Raw genomic sequence first — 8,353 nt, forward strand, 5'->3', positions numbered from 1 at the left:
TATATATATATATATATATATATATATATATATATATATATACCGTTACTCTCTGGAATTCGTCTTAATGTTAACTCTGGCAACTTTAAGCGGAACGCATATATGATGAACACGACATGATAAACGGCGAACTGAGAGAGAAGACTAATAAGCCGATTAAGATGAGTTTCAACGCCACGTCATTGTTTACGGTGTATCATTCCGACTGCGTGTTGGCGTCGACGCTCCCGCGCATTCCAACAACTAAATGTCACCGCGGGCTACGGGCGCATAAAGATCACGTAAGTGCACAGCGCGGAAGAGTGAACAAGCGTTTCTCAGTTTCTCTAGCGCGATCTGTGCCAAGTCTTCAATAATATACACGGAACCGCGAGCCGCGTACATACATTTCTCACGGCTCTCCCAGGCTGTGCAGGCTCGATGCCACGTGCGTCGAAACGGTCGAAACTGTCGAAATGTTTGCAGCCGCCCCGAGGCAATCCGATTTCCGCTCCGCGACATTCCGCGTTGTCCAGCGCTGAATCTCGCGTTGCGTGGTCGCTTATCGATCGTTTCACATCACGCACGAGGGAAAAAAAATTTGTCGGCCGTACGACCGGTGACGTTCAATCGCGTTTGTGATTTTTTTCCGCACTTTTAAACCCGCAGTGTTTCTCGTGTTGTTTCGCAACGAGGACACAATCGCGCGTCCCGCGAAACAAACGCGTCGTTTCGATACGCGCGTTACATTTGCTTCGACCGAGCGCATTCACTCGCGTGCAACGTTGAAGCGACAGCCTGCGCCGATAGAAGATTACATTTTCGTGGCTATGTAATACATTGCAGTCTTATCGATCGACCATAGAAATATAGGCTGCCCTTCGTGTATTTTTTAACTGCTTTTAACTCTTCATTAATTGGAGAGTAATATCGAAGGATATAATCGAGACACCGATAGTTTTTGAACGATTAACAATTTTAATGAAAAGACACTCGTTATCAATTAAGACGAGAGTCTCATAGAAACTGAATTTATCGGTTAATTTTTCAAGGGATTTTATATAATGTAATTACGTTTACTTACTGAACTAAAGTTGTCACAAAATAATAGAAATAAAAGAAAAATCAGGGAAATTAAGGAAAAGTTAGGAAATTTTGTAAAATTTTTTAGAAAATTAAAATTCTTGGCTTTAAAGAAATTCAATATATTAATATATACATCACACTCTTATGCAGTTTTGGAATATTATTTAACTTAATTAAATGGAAATGATAACGATTTATATTGTTATATTAAATTGTTCTCTCAATAAACTATTTGACGATTTCCAAATCAGGATGAAAATATAAAAATATAAAAAAATAAAATTAGGGAAAAATTAGGGAAATTTTGTCTGAAACTCAAGTTATGAAATTTTAGGAATGTGTGACAACCCTGTGAACCGGCATTGTCTTTTTCTCACGTTAAGCGCTAGTCGATACTTTTCAGCTGGCTTATCTTGCATGGTGACAGTTAGTTCTGTTTCGTTTAACCGCCGACATACGCGATACTGGAGATTCACGCACAAGCACGTCACACAACGCTGCCTTGAAATTTTACGCGCTGCTTCGTTCCTGCGCTTAAACCGTACGATCGTATCGCGATTAAGCCTTTAATAAGATCGGCAGATTGCACACCTCTAACACGTGATAAGTTCCAAGTATCTCCGCGTATAACGCTCCGTTTAAATACCTCGTTTTCCGCCGAGCGGAACCGCCTTGCTTCCTCACGTCACGCATCGCGATCTGTGCACCAAGATACAATATAGATCCGCGCTTAAAAATAGATAAAGCGACTCGCGGTGATTCAAGCGATGTAGGTCGCACGCAACGCACGTCTCTGTCTGTCATCCTCTATCTCTCAATAGTCTCACCTCGTCCGTCGCGATACACTCGTCGAGTACGCTCGTACTCTACGAGCAAAGCCGAGGCTTCGAATAATAATATCGTTAAGTTCGCGAACTGTGCGCTGCGAAGCCTCGGATTCGCAATCGAGCGTACTCGTTAATTAAATGCGAAGCGCAATTCTGAAAGCTGTATGTAAAATTAACTCAATGCGGAAAGACGAAAATACTTTTCATGTAATCGCGCACGAGTATATATGCATATATGCACTGGAAAAAAAAAAGACTGGTTGCATTAATTGGAATTCTGGTGGAAAATGAACAAATCAGAATTTTCGGGTTGAATCTTTCTCGTTATATAATTCTAGTTGAAATAATCAGATTTCTGATTGATACAATCAGAATCTTCTTCATTTATTTTTTTTTTAAATCAGAATTTTCTTTCAGTGTGTTTAAGTCTATTAATATACATCTATCTATTACACCATGTTTTTTTTTTACAATTATTGCGTGTTATTCTTTAAAAGGATTAATATATTAATTTAATATTTTGTGCATGAAGAATTACATACTCGGAGTATCAAAATAAACCTTTTAAAGTTTAGATAAATTTTGGGAGAAAGAAAAATACGGAATATTTTTCTAGGCAAGTGAGTGGAATATATTTATTTTCTCAGATTGGATAAATATTACACCATGCGAATCAAATGCATCCGTGCGTCTGCAGCTGCATCTCGCGGATTGGCGGACGGTAACGTCGCTCATGCACGGGTCGACTGCGTGGGCATCGCGATGTCGGTAACATTCTCAGCACTCTGAAATCGATGTTGCCGGAAGAACGATGTGCATGTGCAAAGCGATTGACGTGCATCTGCGCGATTGATGTACCGGCAATCAAGGCAGAATATTGTTCAGGGAATAGAAGGAAATCGAACGCGCGTCGCCATATACGTGTTATATGCGTGCATCTATTGTTTATCGTTTCTAGAATACATCACGTACAAATTCGCAGAGAAAATCAATGAAACACAAATCTAAATACAACTAGTCTACATGGGACGATGTGATGATTCATCTCGGATACATCTTGCCAAACTTTTGTAGTTTCCAAGATCTAACGATGAACTCTTCTCCGAAATCTTTTATTTGTTGCAATATGTTACGTAAGAGTAGTTTTTTAGAATTTTTTTTTCTAAGTGTTTATGAAGAAAATTGAATAAAAATGGTATGTATAGTATCTTGAATACAATATAAATTGTCGTATAAATATCGTTGAATTACAGAGGCTAATGTTCCGATTGAGATATAATTATGAACGTGTGTTGTACTTTAACTTTACCTGTTTCCTAGTTTATTTATTTATTTACCGATTTATCGTATAGTGTACTTACAATAAATCAAATTTTATAACAAGCGATAGATTCAATCGTATCTGGAAATGGCGAGATTACGGAAGCGAGACGAAAATCCTCGGATATACGGATAGCACACACAAGAGTTTTTCTCTCTTTCCTTCTTTAGTTTTCTGATATTTGCACTAAGCACTCGCGGGAAGCACTCTTTCGACCGTGGCGGTAATGCGATTTTCGCTCGAATGCCACCGGCGCGGCGCGACCGACCGCCGGAAGATCGTGCGAGGAGATGCATTGCGCCGACTACCTCGAGCCGCGGAAATGGAATACGGTCATTAGCGTGTCGAGGGAGCGAAATCCAATTAGTCTCGTGCGCCGAGGTTACGTGCGGATACCGCGAAATAAGGAAAGTCTCTCCCTCCCCCCCCCTCCCCCCCTCTCCCTCTCTCAAAGGGAATAAGATCGAAGAAAGTGAAAAAAGATAAAATAGATAAATATAGATTACATCTTAACTCTATAGCTAAGAGTTTTTTTTTTTTTTTAGTGAACATTGTATATAGCGATTGACATGTGAAAGTCAGAGAGAAATAATGATAGTTTCAGTAGTTTTACAGTTCCTTATTAAATATATTAATATATTAAAATAAAAAAAGTTTTGCATTATATTGAAAACGAAAATTAGCACGCGATATTTTCAGTTTTGATTTTTCAATATAAAAAAATTGCGGAGCTTTTTTTATTTGGATCAGGAACCGTAACAACTAACACAAAGTGCTACTGGAATTGCCATTATTTTTTTCATATTAATAAAATGTGCCAACTTCATAGATCTTGTGGCATGAAGAATTGGCAAATTTTTTGAAAATTACGATTCTTTTTGATGAGATTTGCTAATAATATTTCTGAAAGTGAGATTTTATAAATCTTTATATATATAGATCTGATTGTTAGAGGAGAGGGTGAGGCTCGTCTCGCGTTCGCTTCGACGATTATGTTAATGCGCCTAGTTGCGCATCTCGCTGGTACGAAAGGCGCATGCGCCCGGACGTCGATAAATATTTATTGATGTAAGACGAGCCGGCTGAATAATAATAAATGGTCTCTCTATTTCGCCCCGTCCGGGGCTCTCCTTCCCTCGGTTCTCTTCCTCTACTTCCTCCTCTCCGCTCTTGCACGTGCGCGCGCATCTATGTACGTGTTTATTGATGTAACTCGAGACAGTCGCACGCAGTTAACAACCCGTAAACATAGAATGCACCGAGGATATACGAGTGTTTTTCGTGTTTGCCTCTGGCATCCACTCTGCGGAGCCAAGTGCCGCTCGAGATTTCTCTATGACATTAATCCTCGCAGCGCTATGCATCTTATCTTATTCACGAGGACCGCGCTTGTGGAATAACGTGACCGCGAATCCTGAGAATGAATTCTGCTGGAAATGATGATGAAGCGACTTGGCATTCTCGCATACATTTCGAATGCGTCTCGTCTACCGTACAACAATTTTTATAATTTTGATCCCGCCGACGTGACGCGACGAGCCGGTTTAATATCCATTAAATGACTGTCGGAAAATCATTATTCCTATCCGTTATTATTTGAAATCACATATGGATGAATTTCTGTTATTTGCGATAAAAATTGTAAAAAGTTTATTTTAGATGGCGCGAAGTATAACGTGACTCATCCTGTACATATTCTACGAGTATTGATCTGGTTTGGCAGCTTGAATAGCGTCGCAATTATTCTAACCGGAAATATCGATTGGCGGACAGCGAAAAAAGCGCGCGACTCAGAGTCTCGGCGCCGCCGGTATTCGCCGGGGTGCACGTCTCACGATCGAGGGGTTGCAACGAAGAAGAACAGCCACGAAGAAGAAGGAAGAAGGGTGGTAAGAGTAGATCGCCCTCTTTCCCTTCTCGTCTTTCTCGCCGGGCTTACTCGTACAATAGAGCTAGGCGATTTTATTCGAAGGCAGGTAGAGGTGATGCAAACGAGAGAGCGATTTAACGGTGGTTTTAGATCCGACGCGGCGACGGTTTTCTCCCTTGGATGAGCTTGGAACGAGAAGCGAATCGAACTTATGCGCACGCTCTATTCGCTTGATCCGTTCTTTCTCTCTCTTTTTTTCTCTCTCATCTACCGTGAATCCACATTTATCCACGTATTATTCGTCCATTCGTACTGAATGCCTGTATGTTCAGTGATCCGGATACCCATCGCGAAATCGCAGCCGGCGGTGTTCGCGACGTGACGTGGCACGGGCGACACGCGTGTACATTAGTTGACGCGAGAACGCACGGCCGGATAGGCAAAAATGGATGAGCTCGTCAAATGGAATATTCGAAAAATGTAAATGGAAGTTCACCGGGCTTCAGAACGACCCGTCGATTTTTGCGCGTGTTAATTCTGCCATTCTCGTGTCGATTACAGCGAACGGTTTTGACGTTGTTTACTCGCCGGCGGCGAATTGCATTCTTGCCACATTTTATACAGAAAATAGACAGTTCTATTTATATTGAATCTATATATGTCTATATGTACGTATACTATGTATGATAGATGACGTCGATAGAATAATAATGTGCGATTTTATGTGCGAATGAGTTGAAATTAAAAAGTCTACAACTAGTTTTTCACTAATTTTTCCTATCTGTGTCTGTCAAATTTCATCATAGTAATAATTAGGCTGCAATCGATGCGTGTTTATTCGTCAATAACATCGTTTATTTAATAGAAAACGATATGCAACGACTGGCGATCGATTGACGCAAGGTGACACGTCGTTACACATTCGGAGCGGATTGAAATATTTATAACGCTCTATATCACGTTTCTGGGTTGAGTTTCTATGTAATGAGCATTAACGTTATCGATTTAATTGTGCCTGCCCATCCATAAAAGTTTCAATGACTCGGAATCGGTAGCTTGTACGCTGTGATTTATAGCTTTCCATTAATCTTTCACGTTCTTATGTTCCTTTTACTCGGTTAGACGTGCAAATGGAACGGCCAGCGACGCCGCTTTTATTTCATTTCTTGCATCACCTCCAAGTAGAATGTCAATTGTAATTAGTTTGGTTTTAATCCTATTAACGTGACACGGACGGAAAAACATAGCTTCGCGTTCGATCGATTAATCACCCGATAACTGCCCGCAAATTCAGTTTGTCGCGAAATTATTAATAGAATTTGTCGCTAACGAGAATAAAACGTGAGGCAAAAATTCATTTTGACAATATATCTATTCTATTTTTATTTCCAATTCTCGATTAAACTTTCAGGTAGCTAATCGTATTAATGATAAATAAATACTGATTGAATCTACTCGATAGTATCATCGCTACTTTTCGTACAGCCATGAGGGTGAAAACTTGGCTGAGGGGAAACAAAGTTACTTTTGAGTACGAGTGAAAGAGAACGATAGAGAGAGAGAGGGGAGGGGGGGGGGTTGTATCCGCGGATATCGAGGACATAATATACGTCTTTATTTATTCATCTCTTTTCGCTTCGAGTCATGCGAGCTATCGATAGTGCGTATCGATTTCAACGAACCTGTGCGTTCGTGTCATCGACAACGAAATAAATGGTTTCTATTTTCGAGACATATGTACATATCTTCATTCAAGTCGCATGAGTTGGTGAGCGATTAATTGAGAAAGTTAATGTTTACGTTCGCGTCTCTATTTGCGCAGGAATCTCAGAGAAAAAAAAAGTATATAATTAACCTCGACATTACGAGACTCCCAGATACGCATCAAAGTTAAGAAGCTACTATGGACACGAGTGTTCACGCGCACATCGATCGAGTAATTTATTTCAACGATATCGTAACCGGTTATTATCGGATCTAACAGTTATCGCGGCGATAAAATATTTTCGTGACTCCATAATATTAATTGATAGTGATTTTGCGTTACGCATTTTGCGTCGGAACTGTGGCATTCATTCGTGATTTGCGATTTATGTCTGTTTGATGCAACTGTTAGATTACAGTGTAGCGCGCTTTGCGTCGCGAAATCTTGTGAAATGGCTCTAGTTTGTGGTGATAGTCTCTAGCTTGCAATCTTGTATTATCAACTACGTTACCGCTCTTTATACAGAACGGCTTGACGTCTCGGATATAGTCATCCCAGGTCGTTAGCGTACGTTATATGCAAAAGCGATCGCATACGACGAGGAATGTTGAGCGAATGTTTGTGCGAATGTATAAATATGTGCGATCGCGACGAAAGTTTCGAGATTTATGACACACGCGGTCTCGTCGCGATAAATGATGCTTTATTATCGCGTGCTTTATTAACGCAGTTCAGATCGATGTGACGGTTGGTCTTTTTTAATTAGATAATGTTACCTGTTCTCAGACTAATTCTTGCATTGTTTATATGCGTCTATCAAACAATTATTTTGTTGACAATTTAAAAAGTTAACTAGATGCACATCCGAAGATAATTTTGTTGAACAATCGAAATAATTACATACAATCTAAAGTGTGACAAACAAGACTATAAAAAGTTTTAATGTTATAGCAACAAGTTTGAGCGTCCTACATAATTATTGATGTTCCAAACAAAATTTTTATTTTCAAATTTGTATTTAGCTAAATTTTTATGTACTTTTTAGTAAAATCATTCTTTTCGTGCGGGTCGATTTTTTTTTAGCATTTTTAGATTAATATATCATTGATTTTAAAAAAATATTTACTAACGTATGTTAAAAATTGCGACTGATTTAATTATTTTCGTTAACGATAATAAAGTGATGGAACATTCCAGTCAGCTGTTCTGCGCGAAAACGTTTGTATACATATCTATATGCAGTTGCGAGATGCGAAAACTCGTAGATGTGCTTTTACTCGCGTAATAATAATGACCATCGCGCTTTTCCGTGCTGGAGTTTTAATATGTCGCTACAACAACTCGACTTGTGCACGTGCGCAGCGACATGTGTGAACGAGGGAGGAGGATAGAGGGAGAAAATTAGAGAGAGAGAGAGAGAGAGAGAGAGAGAGGAGGAGGAGGAGAGAGAGAGAGGACGGAGGACGACGAACGAACGTACCGTACTACTACTAACTTAAACTAAGTCGTAACGTAAAGTAAAGTTAGTTACGTACCGTACCTACCGTCCGACTAGTAAAGTAAAA

The sequence above is a fragment of the Atta cephalotes genome (genome assembly GCF_000143395.1).
Source record: "Atta cephalotes unplaced genomic scaffold scaffold00004, whole genome shotgun sequence".
Lineage (NCBI taxonomy): Eukaryota > Metazoa > Arthropoda > Insecta > Hymenoptera > Formicidae > Atta > Atta cephalotes.